This window comes from Catharus ustulatus, chromosome 12, assembly GCF_009819885.2.
Source record: "Catharus ustulatus isolate bCatUst1 chromosome 12, bCatUst1.pri.v2, whole genome shotgun sequence".
Classification (NCBI taxonomy): Eukaryota; Metazoa; Chordata; class Aves; order Passeriformes; family Turdidae; genus Catharus; species Catharus ustulatus.
Window position 1 is genome coordinate 13,312,294 of NC_046232.1, and position 17,058 is coordinate 13,329,351.

Genomic DNA, 17,058 nt, shown 5'->3' on the forward strand with positions numbered 1-17,058 from the left:
AGTGCTCCTGTACAAGGTGCAGTTTCCCTCCAGAGCTCCAGTGGTGATGTGGAGAAATCCGGTTTTCCTCTGGAGTCCAGTGGAGAAAGGGGCTCCCTTAGTGTCCCAAAACCTCTGTTTTTATCTTGGTAAGAAATGTTGGGCTCTTCCCGCTGGCTGGAGCAACTCCCAATGGGATGCAGTAATTTTATCAGTCCCACAGTGGGACTCAATGGCCATGAGCAGAAAATGACTCTGGAGGAAGGATGGGGTGTGAAAAGATAAAGAACAATGCCCTGCCTGGTTCCAATGGATGGCCCATTAGCAGAATATCTGCCGTTGAGACCAGGATCACTGCCCCCACCCTCAACAGATGGTGATAGAATAGATACCTTTTATCACACTCTGGATTGTAATGTGCGGCTTATAATCAGGTGCGGCTTATGTATGGACAGAGAATGAAAAGTTGCTGGCACCCGGAAGTGCGGCTTATACTCAGTGCGGCTTATAATCGTGAAATTACTGTAACTGAGATGTTGAAATGGCTTTGTTAAAATCATGTTTACAGCTAAGCAAGTGAGTGACTGTGAGCAAGGTTCAAATATAGGACAAATCTCTGAAAGCCGACATTACTCATGCTGTAAAAATCATACGGAAAGCACCAAAAACTCTCTGCATAGAAAATGCAATTGCTGGTTTTGTCCAGTATTCCCACTGGCCTCAGAAGGCTTAGTATGAGCTCAGACCTGACAGTGCCTCATGGCCATTTCCTTGGTGGGAAAGTAACTGACTTCTGTGGGCTTTTCCATAGGGTACAGAGAAAACTGCTTGGACTTGATGATCTCACAGGTCTTTTCCAACCTGAGCCATTCTATGAGTCCATGATTCTAAGCCCTAAGAGAGGGAGATGAAAGATTAGAGGTGATGGAGAGGCAGAATCAGAGGGTGCTGGGACAGTCTGAATTTTCCATCACTCTCTCACCATCTAGGACATTTTAGCTCAAACAGCCTGGTTCACCCTAAGTGGAAGGGGGGCTGAGTATGTCCCTTGGTGCTGAGGGACAGGCAGATGTTGTGACCTTTTCAGATGTGTGGGTGTAGACATCTGGTGTGACCTCTGGACAGATGTGGAGAATGGAAGTCAAGAGAGCTCCCCCTTCATCTCAACCACTGACTCATCGCTTGGCCAAGAAGGAGGCATTATCTAATATCTGTTTGCTAAGGCATAAGGCAGCCAGGAATACTCTATCTGCCTGCCTGTTGATGCCAAATTCTGTATATGTAATGGCCTTTCAGCTGCAGTTGCCCTTGAATTTGTTTCTTTCTGAAAAGCCCCACGTCTGCTGTGGCACTTCACAGAGCAGCCAGCCAGGCACAGCTGCTGGGGCCCATGTACATGTATTGGCACTTCTCTTTACTCTGAGTCTCCTTTTTCTTTCAAATTTATTGCACTTACATGTCTTGCTTAGATGGAAACTGCCCCAGAGTTAGGAATCTCTCTACCCCCTGCATGTGTACAGTCTTCAGCAGATGCCAGTGATTGTAGCCTGGGGGTACCATTAGCACATCCCAAGCAATAAGTTCTCCACCTTCAGGCAAGCTATCTGCAAATCTGGAGATGAAAGCTGCTTCAGTCGTTCATCAGGCAGATGAGATCTCTGCTTTTATTTTGTTATACTGTAAATCTGCTACTTAGTTTTCTAGTCTCTCTGCAAACTACTGAATCATAAAAATGCTTGTAGCAAATGCCAGCTTGTCTGTCACCAGTGTAATGCATTTTAAATGGCTTATCAGCTCCAAGAGAAGACTACAATACTTTGGAGATGATTTGGATATATAGTTAGGGAACAAAATATGTTGTCAGCTTTTGAATTGTCTTGATCAGTAGATTTTATTTTGTATTTTACTGTAGTGTATCCAATAGCACTTTGGGAGGAAACAGAAGATACCCAAAATTACTGCAAATATAGCCTTTTCATGGGGAAAACCACAGAAGAGAGGAATAGGACAGAGTGTAAACCAAAGGATTCTTCTGGAAAGGGCAGAACTATAAGGTTTGAATATTCTGAGCAGAAGTACTGCCATTTAATTATTAGGAGTGGTGAGTCCATATTAACCTTTATGGAAAAGTGCTATAGGCTATAATAAAGCTGAATACCTTTCTATAGCCTTTTGTTATCACCTTGTCAAATTTAATAAAATATTACTAACAAAAAAGTTTTATGAGGATGGCTAAAAAAAGCACTGGAAAGGATCATTTCCTATTAAATGGTTTAGATTCACCATTCCCCCCCCCACAGTATGTGGTGGAGCAGGTCACTTATCATTTCCCCTTGAATTATGGGGACTTCATTCTGCTCCTTATCCCTGTTTTCCAGCTCAGGGGCTGGGTACCTGCTGAACAGCTGGTCTCACTACTAAAGACCGAGGCAAAGAAGGTGTTCAATACCTCAGCCTTTCCTCATCCTCTCCCACTAAGTTTCTCCTCACATCCAATAAAGGATGGACACTCTCCTTAGCCCTCCTTTTATTTGTAAAGTATTTATAGAAACATTTTACAGCACCTTCCACAGCAATAGCCAGGTTAAACTCCAGCTGGGCTTTGGCCCCTCTAATTTTCCCCCTCTGTAACCTCACAACATCCTTGTGGTTCAGCCCAGCCAGTGTTCCCCACTGGCTCATCTTTTGGCACATGGAGATGGACTGTTCTGCACCTTTAGGATTTCTTTCTTGAAGGATATCCAGCCTTCCTGGACTCCTCTGCCTTTCAGGAACTGCTTCCCAAGAGACTCTGTCAGCCAAGCTCCTAAAACAGGCAAAGTCCAAGGCAGCCAGTCTGCTGACCCCCCTCCTTCCCCAAGAACCAGGAAACTATTGATGATTTTCTGATTGCTGTGCCCAAGGAAGCTTTGAACCATCACATCACCACTTCTGTAATTCCTGGTGTGGGAAAAGCCTGTGGTCCCCTGGGAGCACCACTTTTGGAACTACCAGCCTTTAATACAGGCAAAAGTGAAAAACCCAGCAAGAAAAAAAGCAGGTAAATTTAACAGAAAGCTGGAGCTGAGGTGGGAATTTGGGGAGGTTTAGATACAATCAAATCATGCTGAAAAAGGGGAAAAAGAGATTACACTCTAAGAACTGGATTGCAATGACTTGGTAGGAAAGGGCTTAGCTCAGACTTCAGCGGTTTTGCAGCCACCCTCCTGGGGACACCTTGCAGGAGTCAGTGCCCAGATGCAAACTGTCCCTTTACAGCCCTGATAAATGCTCTGCAAAAGCTAAAAAAAGCAACCTCCACTGTACAAAGGCTGAGAAAGCAACTTTGCAGCTTGTTAGCTGGGAGACACTTGCTTCCCTGAGACTTTTCCTGGACTGGTAGGACTTTGCTAGACCTCCTGTGCTGTCCCTGACATGGGACACCCACATGTGAGCACTGTTGTTATCATAAATTAGAGCTCTGGGAAAGGCCTGGAAGTTGTCCATAAATCTGGTGGTAAGCAGCAGCGAGCAGCAGGGGCTGGGCTGTACATCATTAATAAAGATGTTGAAGAGGCACAGGCGCTGTCTTGCTGTGGATGTTGTTGCTCAGGGCTGCACCACAGCACAGCTGAGGTTTGATACGCACAGGGCTATCAGTCAAAGGCTCTTTGCTGGCTTAAAAACCATCCAGGTTACTGTTGGGAGAAGCTGTTCTTGGTGATGAGCTTCTTGTTTTACTTTTATTTAAAGGAGGAAAAAGAGTCCATCTCCATTTTTCAACATAACACAAATTCCTGATGGAATTCCCCAGGTTATTGAAAGGTGCTGTGAACACTTTGTTTTGAATAATTTGCACCAAAATTAAAGTGAGGTTTAAAGCTCTGTGTGACACTGGTTTTAGCTTTGTAAACACAACCTCCAGCACAACAGGCCTCTGGCTGGGATTAGTCCCAGCACAATGCAGATTATTCAAGAGCAAGAATAAAGGGGTAAAAGGAGGGGATTATAGTGCAATAGGCTTAAATCTGGTTTTTGGTAAGGGCTGGAGAGCAGCAGCAGGACCAGCCAGGTTTTTTTCTCACCACTTGAATACTTCAAATCCAGCCTGGATGAATAATTTTCTGGCTTTGCCTTTTCTATCCCTGACTTGTATACAATTTTTTGGAATAAGCATCCTCCTTCAACATTTATAGGACACACTTGGTGCATGGACAGAAGCCATAAGGGGCACAGCAGCTCTTTTGCTTCTTGTGGCACCCATAAATGAAATGGATCTCCCTGAGCACAATGGGGAGAGGGCTGCAGCTGTCTGGAGCAGAAAGGGTGAATGGGCCAAAAGGAGGGAAGGGAGCAGCTCTTCACTGGGGGCTGCCATAGACTCACCTTCTGTCATTCAGGAAACTTTTTATACAGAGCCATGGGAACACAAGTATTTATGGATCTTTTTTCTAAAGCAAAATGTAAATTGGATTTTAAACCTATGTCTAAAATTAGAAACCATGGGCCTGAGATGCTGTAGAGTGTGACAGAAGAAGAGGCTAATTGCAAGCAAGCTTCTGTTCCTCTTGATTATTGTTATAACACACAGATTATTAACATGATGGTCTAAACAGGAAATAAGTTGTTTTTATATTAAACTGCCAAGTCCTTTTTCTGATCTCTAAGTCCCACCTGAAGTAGGTGGGATGTGTGTGTAAAAAAAGAGGTTTGGGCTCTGCCCCCATCTAATGCTGTGTTGCTCCCTGTCAAAGTGGTGACTGCTGCCAGAAGGCTGCAAAATGGCATTTTTAATCTTCTGCTTTGTTTGTGGCTATTTAATAGCTGATCCTCATGCTCTTCTGCAAGCTCTCATGTGGGCATGGAGGCTGCTGCCTTCTCTGGTCCTCCCTCACCCTCTGACTTCCAGCACAACTGGCCCTGCCTGGAGATTGAGGGCATCTGAATCAAGGGAGGTGGGGAAGGAGAGAGGCTGTTTGCCAAATGAGCATTTCCATGGGATTGGGAATGTGCCCAAGTGCCAGGTTTTGCAAACTTTCAAACTTCTGTCTTCAGGCAGAGAGGAGGAAGAGGAGGTGGCCACCATGGACAGCCTCCTGATGCAGGAGGAGAGTTGGAAAGGTGACCAAGTTCTGCACTATTTTCCCATTTTCTTAGCCCATGGAACAGCACAAATATCTCTTTGATGTTTAAAATACAGTAAAGCACTTCTCAGAGAGGAAGAATTTCCCTGCAGCTGAGCACCCTGCTTCTTTTCAAGGTATCCACAATGCTGTTGCTCCATTAAGTGATCTCTGGTGTCACCTGAAAGATGGGTCAAGAGCAGTTTAAGCACACTAAAATCCCAGCATTTACCCCTCTGCCCTGTGGAATTTTATTTCTCAAATAGCTGGTGTGCCATGCAAGAGGTGGTGTACAAAGAAAACCCAGTATAGGAGCTCTTTTGGAAGAGAATAATGCTGTTGGGAGACAAATACAAGCATATTAATGATATGCAGACAAAAAAAAAAACAACAAATGAATATTCAAAAACTTCTAACTCATATTGAGTCTGGTTTTGGGATGTGTGTGTAACACACAGATCTACTTATCCTCACTCCATTATTCTACATATTACTCTGACAGCAGGTAGTGTTTGAGGCAACACTGGAAAACACTCTTAAAGGCAATGAGCCCAGAACATTTATTTAGGCAACTGTTTGTTCGAGGAGGAGACTCTTAACAGCTTTGGCTTCGTGGTTTCCTTCCTGTGTAGCACTTTGGAGCACAGGAAGGCAGATCTTGACTTCATGGGTAATAGCTCTGTCTGCTGAAGAGCTTGAGAAGGATCAATGTGAAATGAATCCTAGCACAGCCTATCCCCAAGAGCACAGCAAAATTAATCCACCACTAGTTTCTCTCTGTCTGGAGCTGGAAAATACAAACAGAAAGTGAAATTTGTGCTGATAATTACTTTGGCAGCTGTCACATGTACATGGTGTAAAGGATCAGCACAGACACAGCTTCCAATATGATGATAGCCTGTGGTAATGGCTATGATTAAGAGGAAGCTAATTAGAATATTTTACACATTCAATCCCCACAGTTCACTGCTCTTTAAGTAAATTTGCATGTGGGAAGAGAGCCTTATTTTTGATGTACATGGATAGTGCTCCCTGCAGACTTCCAGTGATTTACACCATAGCCATTTGTACCAGAGAATTTTCTTTGGTAGCTCACCAAACATTACAGCTTTCCTCCACACAACAGCAAAACTCAGGAAAGATTTGTCCTAGTTCTTCTTACAAACAAGCAGGTACAAATACATGAAGAAAGACACAGAACAGAAATTTTTAAGATTACCTAAGGAATTTAGTCTAAAGCTTCTTCTTCAGTGTTGCTTCAAAGACTACCTACTGATAGAATAATATGTGAGGAATAATGGAGTGAGGATATCTAGAACAGTTTCTCACACACATGTCCCAAAACCAGATCCAGAATGAGTGAGAAACTTTTGAATAGTACTTTGATTTCTAAGTCACCTAAGTATTTGCAGTTTTATCCAGGATGGAGTTGCACATACAAACAGACTGGTTTCAAGCAGCATGAGCACACTCCAGTGCTTTTGTGTTGGAGGTATTAATCCACATATGGGTATTCAACTACTATCAGAACAAACTGTGCCACTGCACTAGAATCAGATAAAAATATGCAAAGCAGGTAGCTTGAGGCTCATTTGAACTAAAATTCCTCTAGCTGTTTGAACAGACTTTGTAATGTCAGCATACTCCCACCTGAGCATATTCTTTATTGTGAGCATTGTAAAGTGGCCTTCCTGGATGCAAAAATGGAACCTGAATACATTTACTTCAAGGATGCAAGCTTTTTGTTTTTTTCCCCTCTTAAGTAAAAAAATGACCAGAGTCAAAATAACCTAATTTCTGTCTTTCTCTCTCTTTCCCTTTCTCCCTTTCTTTCTCTTTCTTTCTCTCTTTCTCTCTTTCTCTCTTTCTCTCTCTCCCCCTTTTTCTCTTGAAATTATAGAATTATAGAATGAGAATTGAGAAAAATTTATAATATTCCCCTCTTATTTCTCCTGCTCATCTTTTATCCTTTCCTGTCCTTGTCATTGCTTCTCTCTCCCCCTCATAGTTATCACCCTTGCTGTCCTTATCAGCATTATTAGTTTTGTTGGCATCCAAATCAAAAGCCCTCCATCCCATCACAGGTTTGTATTTTCAGATGCAGAGAGAAGCTTTGGACAGAATCCCACCCTTTGGGGGCCCTTGGAGATGCATGGGGGAGAAAAGGCAGATAAGAACAGCAAGTCTATAAATCTCCACATCTATAAATCTTAAAATGGATTACTGATGACAGTAACTCTTTAATGGAAAGAGTGACAGTCCATGTAGACGAAAGGCAGTGTAATTCATGGAGGCTATTAAATTTGAGAGGCCTTTTCATTCTCATTTGTCTTGCAGTGTTATGTGTTGATCACAGGGAGATTATTCTCTGGGGAGAGATGTGCCCTACTCACCAGGGCCTGAGGAGTACCTGTGTTTGTCTGGGTGGCATTTGCTGTGGTGAGTAATATATTTGTTCCCCCTGCACCAGAGAAGAAGACACACAGTGCTGGTAGGGGATGGAGAAGAGAAAACACAACTGGCTGCCCTGCTTGTGATGTTTGAGAGTCTCCTGGTTGCAGACTTTGTGTTTTTGGGGGTAGAAGTATCCAGAAATCAAACACAGAGCAGTACAGGGCCATTGGCCAACTTCTCCCCATCTTTTGATCAGCTGGGATGTGGCTGTGCCCAGGCAACCCTTTCACAGCACAGCAGGACTGTCACAGGACAGAGGCCACCTTCACTGGATGGGATGTGATGGTGGGACTGTTCTCTGGGAGCAAGAATGAGGCCTGAGAGGTCAAGCCACGATGGAAAAAGCAAAAGCCCCCAGCAGAAGCAGCTTGTGGTTTATAAATACTGATGGATCAGAATAAGAGTTCAGAACAGTGAGCAGGCACCAGGGGAATTTACATCTAAAAGCTCACTTTGCTAGGGTAGCATTCCTTCATTTTGGTCAGGGGCTCCAAAGTTACCGCACAACCCATGGGAAAATAAAGCCCAGCTGAGTTTCAGGAAATGAGTCACCCTTTGAGTTGGGACAGGTTGGGAGCAGGATGGTTTCACTGCAGTGTGTGGATGGATTGACTGTAACACAGTCATTTCCTGCAGGTGCTGGGCTGTCCCTGCTGCTGTGCCAGCCTGGGGTGTGCTGCCTGTGCGTCCTTGCTGTTGGTGCCATTGTTCATTCCAGCACCGAGGCACTCGCGGCGCATCCAATTCCTCCCCGGATGTGATCCCCATCAAAATCAATTGACTGAAGTCACACCCTGCATCTTCAGTTGCTAAGGAAAGAAAAATCAGTGTTGCTCATGAGAGGACCAGTGGTGCAGAAAGTCACTTAGCACCAGCAGCTGCTTTCTGGCAGCAGAGGTGCAGGGATGCCAGCGGAGGCTGCAGCAGGATCCTGTCACACCGGAGTCCTGGGGACATGCGTGGGGAGAAACCTTGAGGAGAGGAATGCTCCTTGTCTGTGTGTGGAAAATTCCCATTCGTTCCTGAAGGAAAGCACGTGTGTGCAGTTTATTTATGCACTTATTTACACAGCTAAAAGGATCAAGGACGTTGCTGTCAAACGACAGAGATCTGGATCTCTGCTCTCACACAGCTGACAGTGGCTTCAGCACTCTAAATTACCTACTGGCTAATTAGCCATTTTCTATTAGTTATTAGGTTATTACTATTAGCTGGTTAGCCCCTGGCTGGCCATTGTGACAGAGGTGACACTGCTGTCACTGCAGGTCTGTGTCCAGCCTGGGTCAGGTGTGCCCTCCCAGCGTTGCCCTTCCCTACAGCGGGTGGGTGCCTTGGTCTCAGCCCAGCGCTGGTGTGTGGCACCTCTGTCACCAGACCCCGCTGGCATTCTGGCAGCCTTGGACTGTGCTGGGATGAGTCAGAGGAGCTGCTCTCTGCTCGGGGCCAGGAGAGGCTCAGTTTCAGTGCTGAGTCACTGGCAGAGCAGTGTGGGCAGCCTGGGGCTGTGCTTTGTGACCTCCTGCTTTATAGAGGACTTCTGCTTATTTTTGCTCCTTTCAAAGGTCGCTCATCCCTGAGCATCCCTCTGTGGATGTTCCTCCAGCACACCTAGCTGAGGATGGTTTGCTTGTTCACTGTTCAACAGGAGGGTTTCACCATAGTGCATAACCCTCATCCACTTTGTGTCTGCCTCCAACACCTGACACCAACACAGATCCCACTTCTTCCAAATATTGTTACTGTGATCTATTATTTATACCATGGGAAAACATCGAGGAGACAAAGTGGGAAAAATTAGCTCATTCTTCTTAAAATCTGCAACCAGATGAAAGACAAAGAATATAGAATGAAAAAAAAAACAACAAACCAAACCCTCAGCTAATTTTGGAGCATGTTTCATTTTCACAAGAGCCACTCATTTTCTAGATAATTCTTTTTAAACCTTTATTCCTTTTGTTGCAAGTTTGGTATAATTTTACATTATACCAAGTTCAATGCAAGGAAAAAAAAAGACATGATGGTTTGAATTATTCCCCATCCCCCAATCCCACAAGAAAAAACCAGGTTTGAACTTTACTTTTTAATATGCAAGGACCCAGCCAAGGACGCCCTTGCTAATCTTTCAAAATGCAGCATTTTGCTCCTTCAAAGTCTTAAAAGCTGCTTGGATTTTGACTGAATGTGTAACCCTGTGTTAAATTTCTAATGGCTAATGAGACAGAACTTGGTTATGAGGACTAAAATACAGAAAATAAAAATCAGTAGCCTAGAATGAGTACTCATCCTCTTTTATTTTCATTAAATCCATTTTAAACTAACTTTACCATATATCTTTCATGAAATTTTCATTATTTCCCCATCCCCATTGTTGAGGACAAGATGGAACAATCAGTTTTATTGTTCATTTGTCTAATTTTTTGCTTCACTGTGGGTTATTCAGGCATTTGAGTGTGATATTTCACTGCCAGCCCAAGCTGGTGTTTTAATCTGTGCTGTCCCTTCTCCTCCTCCTGTTCTCTGCCTTTCTTCCATTTGGAAGGACAAAATGTGCAACTTTAAAAAAAAAAAAAAAAATTAAAAATATCTTGCAGTGGTGTTCTAAGCTGGAACAAATAATGGAAATTCTAAAAGTGGCTTTTATCAGCTCTGTTTTCCTCTAGACATTTGCATCACTAGTCCATACAGATTTTTCCTGGCATGGGGTGATCTCCTAGATCACTTTTGCAGCAGAACTGCTGCTCTGGATGTCCCTTGGGTTACCATTTTTGCACAGTCTATAAGAAAGCTGAAGCTATGTCTGCACAGTGCTGTTTCACTGGCTAAATCCTTCTGTGGGAAAAAAATGTGGCAGGAATTACCTGGGCTGTATCTCATGTGAATAAACCAGCAAGGTCTGATTTGGTAATGTCAATGAAGTTCCTGAATTTGGCGTAACTCTTTAATCTTTAATTTTGTTAATGCATACCTATGAAATCTCTCACAACAGTGTTATCTAGAAAACATCTGAAGAACAACAGCAGGGTTTATCTAAGTCAATTGTACAGCTATTTGTGGGGACTGCCCTGTAACTCTGCTGGAAATAATGGCAATTCTGCAGTTACTCATGTCAGCAGAGTTATGATATTCCCTGATTGCTCTCCAATTAACTTGTGCCACTGCAGCAGCCCAGGGATGGAGCGGGCAGGACACACTGTTAAGCAATCCAGGCATTTTGAAGGGGTTCCCTGATGTCCAGCAGCCCCAGACAGTTGTTGTGTTTAAGCCTGGGCTGGATAAGCAGCAGTGAGGATCCAGGGCTGGTTCTGGAGCGGAGCTCTGCGCTCAGCTCACATTATTGATGGGGTCGTGTGTGAGGGAGGCTTACACAAAGGGAAGAGTAATGGCATAAAGAGAGAGAATGGCAAATTGGCTGGCTGAGAAATGACCTGTGTCCAGCCCTGCTGAGCGGGGCTGGCTGGAAGGGCAGAGGCACAGCAACGCAGCCGCTCGGTGAAAATAGGGGAAAACCACTTTTAGTGAAAATAGAAATACTGACTGGAGTTAAAAAGAATAGGTCAAGGGATGTAGGCTGTTCCCTCTGAGGTGGGGTTGGATGGAGGGTAATGATTTATTATTTAATCTTTAAGGAGTTTTATTAATTATTGGGGAGCAGATGCCTGTGATTGAAGTACTAAGAGGGAAAACCAACCAGGTACAGGTTCCTTGGGAACCCCTCCTCGTTGGAGCACTGGGAGAATTTACAAGTGATTGATCCCTTCCTAGGGCACAGGTTTGGTTAAGACAAAGCGTGGCAGGAAGGCCAGATTTGCTGTGGATGTTATTACCAGCAATAACTCCACTCCTGTCACCTCCCTTGGCAACAACCAACCACTGGAGCAGAGCAGAGGAGATGTGGGCAGTGACAGTGGCAGGGACAGCAGGTTGAGTCTCAGGCCTGGGTGACAGAAATCAGGGCAGACAGCTCCCAGCAGGAGCCTTGGTGGCTTCTAAAGCCATTTCTGGGCTCTTGGGTAGACAGAGATAGGGTCAGACGGGTGCAAGGAAAGCAGATGATGCTGCTCCTTAGAAAACAGATGTGCATTCCCTGTGTGTGCTCTTGTCTCTGTCTCAACAGCTGGACCTCATCCTCATTCCTATCACTCACTATTACTGCTCTGAGTTGTTGCACATTTAATACGAGGATTTTGATTCATTCCATGGCAAGTCTCACCCATCTGCACGTGTTGGTGTTGAGCTGGCTCCTGCACAGAGCTCCAGTGCTCAAAGTGGATGGAGAAATCCAGGATGAAAGGTTTGGCCCCCTCAGGGACACCTCATGGATAACGAGGTGTGGGCTCTTCCATCCAATGAACAAGGAATAATTCACCGCATTTTCAAGCTTGGCAGCTTGTTTCTTATAATTCCTTGAGAGGTGGTAATTAAATGTCATTGCATTAGAACCAATATGTCCCAAGCAGAGAACAAACTCATACTCATAATTATGTAGCCATCACATTAAACAAACAAGATGCTCATTAAAAATAGATGCAAAAGATTCAATTAGATCTAATGCTGTATTAAGGATTTGATGACATGCTGGCTTTATCTCCATTGGTTCTAGGCAATAATGAAGCAGCTTTTCAGAGTGACCCAAGAGGAATATGTTTCTTTTTTAAATACCCATTTTCTTTCTTAATCTTAAAACTACTATTAAACACCTTTTCCTCTAAGAGGGAAGGAAAAAGAAAAAAAAAGAAGAAAGGGAACTTTCTTGTCTTCTAGCATTCCATCTGGGTTTAGAGGTATAAAAGAATGAGGGAGCCCAATCTTTATTCTGTGTGCGACCTCTAATAAGATTCAGAATAATGTAATGGGAAATCAAATCTCTGTAAGGGAGATTATTGAGTGTACAGAAAAGGATGATTATTGATTGTACAGAATTTCTTCTAAGCATTATCTGCCTGCCCTATATGTACACCTCTCCTGTATGACTTAGCACCAGAGGAGCTGTGTGATGGTCACTTTGATCCCTCCCTCCCCATGAGTCCTCTGCCTTTGGTCCATCCTCCCCACCTGGCTGGGCACTGGCTGCAGCTCCCACTGGGCTATAGATCTTGCTCTCACAAGCTGGTTTTATTTAAACCCCTGTCTGTGGCCCTGCCCCTTGTGTTTTGGCAGCAGGTTACATCTTGCCAAGCGATCAGCACTGTGCTGTTGCATCGCTGCTTTCTTTTCTCTGAAAAGTCTGCCCAGGGGACAGAGCTGTAAATTGTATCCCAGCTCCATCTTAATCCATCACTTGGACTCAGCAGCAGAATCTTTGCAAAGACTGAAATAAAATCAACTTTGCTTTTTCCTTGACTCCCTTGCCTAGCTTGCAATACAGACACTGTCAACTTTTAATTATATGTGGGCAGATTATCCAGTTGCAAATGAACCCTGTTACACCGAAAATAAAACACTTTTGTTCTCCTCATTGACCTTTCCTACATCGTCGCTCCAGTTTTTGTCAAGATTAATATAGAAAATAAAACATTTATTTCCAAAGCCTGATTTACATCAGTTTTGTTTGACTGTGCTTCACTTTATTTGGGTTAGTTCAGCTCCCTCCCTGAGTCTGGATAATCACAAGTTGACTGACTGTAGTGAGGAAAGACATATTAAAATTTATAGTTATCAAATAGCCTGATGCAATGTCTGCTGTAGATGGCAAAATTGGTTGGAATGATTGGGCATTTGTCTCTGAAACAGAGGGTGGTTTTGATGTATGTGCATAATTTGTAAGAGAATTTGCTTCTCCATAGCAGTGCTGTGGTTGATGTGGCATAATTAAGAATTTCATCACCAATCTGAAAAGTGCCCTTTGGTTTTGAATGTGGTTTGATTTCACAGAGAAATGATGTATTTGGAACCCCAAGAATTCCACTGCCTCTAGGATAATTGCTGTGATGGAAATTTAAGAGATATGTGCTTGTGAGGGATATTGTTATAACAACCAATTTCTTGACTCTGCTTTGTTAATCAATAGATTCCAGCAAAAGGTACAAACCTGAAAAGTTCTAGATTGACGTGTCCATGTTAATTTACAAGAAATAGGGATAAAGGAATATATTGGGTACGTTTTCAGTTCAACTTCATCTCTTGCTGTCCAGCCTAAAGATAGCTGTGAAATCTCTGTTGCATTCCAAGGTGAGGTACAGTGTGGGAAATAACTCTGCAGTGCTGTCAGGGCAGAGCAGGAGATGGTGGTGGGGGTGAGATGGCTTTGCCAGCCTGGTGCTGGCTGTGTTTTCATGTTCTCAGGGAGATACAGGCTCCTTCAGAGTGTAACAGCTGCTGATGTGGTCTGTAAAACACATAAACTTGTGTTTTCAGGTAGAAAACTGAAAACTGGAAAAAAACAGACTGTTGGTCTCTGCTGAAACATGAAAAACATATTTTTTTTCCACTTTTGCTCACATACTTTTTCCTAGTCAGCTCATTTTCCTCTTAAAGTATTTCCCCCCTCCCGTTTTTTTTCCTCCTTTTTAAAAATTTTTACAAATTAGTAAGAATACCTTGGGTGCCATTTCACTGTCATCTCCAAGTGCCATTTCCTTCCTCAAGGAAGGACTTGCCATGGAAGGAGTTGCCATGAAAGGAGTAGAAGAAGTCTATGGGATCATTTCTCCTGATAAGGGCAAAACTGTGACCATCCTGGGCCACTGTTGGCACTTCCCTTCACACCACTCTCCAAAAGCTCCTGACCAGAGGAAAAGGATATGCAAAAGGTGAGATTTTCTTTACATTTATAGAGCAACTGAATTAATTTCATCCATAAAACAAGAGCCTCAAAGGATCCCACCCTCTTGTGCATGGGATGGGTTAATTTGTATTCTGCTGCTGGTTCTGTAAGATAACAAATACAGGAAGAGAACATCAATCCTGATTTCTTTTATTTCTTTATCTCCCCTCCTGTTCTCTGTTGTGCCACAACTGCTAATAACATTCTGGTTTAGTGGTGGTTGTAATAAGAAATGGATGCTGGGTATTGTTTTTTGTACCTGTTGCACTTATAAGAATGTGGATGGCAGACTTCCCTCCACCTCTCTGAATTGAATTAATTTACCTCAAAATTACAGAGCTGCAGCCACAAATCCATCAGGTCAGAGAGATACTTAGAAGAAAGATGTAGTCCACTCACCCCTCCTAGGTGCCCTTACATTGTTATCAATTCCTCAACACTCTCTTCTCTTTTTATCTGAAAAAGAAGGACAAATACTCCATTTTTTCACTTAAATCTCAGATCATTTGCTAAAGTCATTTTGTGTAACCAATTTTAATTATTGATAAAGGTGAGACTTTCTGTACTGGTAATAAATTTCTATATTCATAAAAGGCCAGGGATTCAAAACACCCAGATCTAAATTATTTATCAGTCAGAAGGACAGCTGGATCCCCAGTACAGGACATTTCTGAGGCCCTCAGCTGACCAGAGGGGTCACCTCCTTCAGGTATGACCTTGCTCTTTCTGCTCCCTAGAGATTTCCTAACAGAGAAAAGTGGTGGGCATTATTCAAGCATGGAAAAGACCTTGAAATTTATACATTTACTGAGAAAAATGCATAGAGGTGTGATGTGAAAGTTGGGAACTGGATGTCTGCCCCTCATCCATCAAATGGAATAGTGAAGGTGATCACCAGAGCCCCTCAGGTGCAGGGCAGCACCTTCTGCTGCTGCTCACTCTTTGCCCAAACCCCCAGACTGAGCTGGCTCTGAGCCACCTGAGCTCAGGAGATGTCACCTGTCCCTGTCCCTGGCACTGCTCAGCCGGGTGGGTGTCCCAAGGCACCTGGGGGTGCTGGATTTGGGCTTGAAATGTGGGTTTGGATTGGCAGTGGGTGCAGATTCACCCCTACAGTCACCAAACTGGTGCCCTCAGTGGGTCATTCTCCACCCCCAGTCTCACACAGACAATCCCTGATGACATTTCACCGCCCCACAAGATCCCTGATAACATTTCACCACCCCACAAGATCCCTGATAACATTTCACCACCCCACAAGATCCCTGATAACATTTCACTGCCCCACAAGATCCCTGATAACATTTCACCACCCCACATGTTTTTCCCCCATCATGTGCACTACCCCAGAGTTCATCTGCCTTTGCTGCAGTGACATAACCTGGAGCCCCAGCCCAGAGTCTTTGCCCATGCAGAGCCTGGTTTTTTCATTCTATTGATGAAATTTAAAGGGAAAAAGAAAAAAAAAAAAGGGAAAAATATTTCCTCATATGCCTAGGAAAGCAGAACTGATACAAAAAAAACCCCCAAAAAGACCCAAAAAACCACCAAAAAAAAACCCCAAAGAAAAAAAAAAACCACCAAAAACCAAAAAAAACAGGACAAAAAGCAGACAGAAGAAAAAATTTCCACTTACCAAAGCTGTTAGGCAAACCTCATCACACATTCATAACTCTGCCTTCCACCAGCAGGGCTTCAGGAAAAACATTTCCACAGCAGAGAGCAGCACAGGTGATCTAGTGCAGAGAATCAAGGGCAGGAAGTTTCCCTAAGATTTGTAATTTTATAAGTAACTGAGACTTCCCAGTTTATTTGCACTATGAAGGAAGTGAGAAAAAAAACAATCCCAGCTCCTTCCATCATGAAATACATATTGTGGCAGAATGCTGCATGTCTTGTGTCAAAGGATCCATAGTATTGATTTCTTGAAATGAAAAATAAGTTTAAGGTGGAGTGCTTGGGAAAAAAAAAATCAATAAAATTTCAAGTGACTGAATAGAACTATCAATTGTAATGACAGCAATCAAAAAGCCTTATCCAGTTCCATAACATTTTGGTGTCTGGACCTTTATTTTCATTAAATTTGTCATTGACAGAATGCTGACCTTACCTTACCAACCTGTCTGAAATTAGATTAAAATTAGTGTGGCTGAAAATGCTTGATTTCATTGCACACAATGTGTGTAAGCAGAAACTGGAAAATATGGAGCAGAAGTGTAAATGTCTGCAATGCAAATTGGGATTCAGCAACTCAGTCAGCTCAGAAGAATATTTGATTTAGATTTAAGAAAGAGCCTCAGCCCCCAGCAGCTCTCACTGAAACCATGTCCCAGGGTGTTAGCAGCAGGGCCAGAACATCAGAACCTGTGTGTCTTCCAAAACCCCTCATTTTTTCTGATTACTTTTCCCTTTCATTCCCACAACACTCAATGAATAATCAGCCTGTGTAGGACTGAGGGCTGCAGCTATCTGGGGAGGTTTCTCCCTGTTTTCAGACTCAGGAAGAGGGACTTGCCTCTGAGCCATTCCCATCACCATCCTCACAGGGCTCCCCAGGACTCAAGGCTGTGCCATCCCTGGGCACTCTGCTCTAAGGGCTGTTATGTTTTTGCCCCAGTTAACATCTGTAGGAATTCATTATTCATTATTATAAATCACCTTACCTCACTGTAAATCGTGTAAACAGCATCTTCCTTTTCCAGAGGGGCTGCTCCCCACGTGAGGCAGCTCTGTAACCCTTGTGTGACCGAGGCAGTGCCT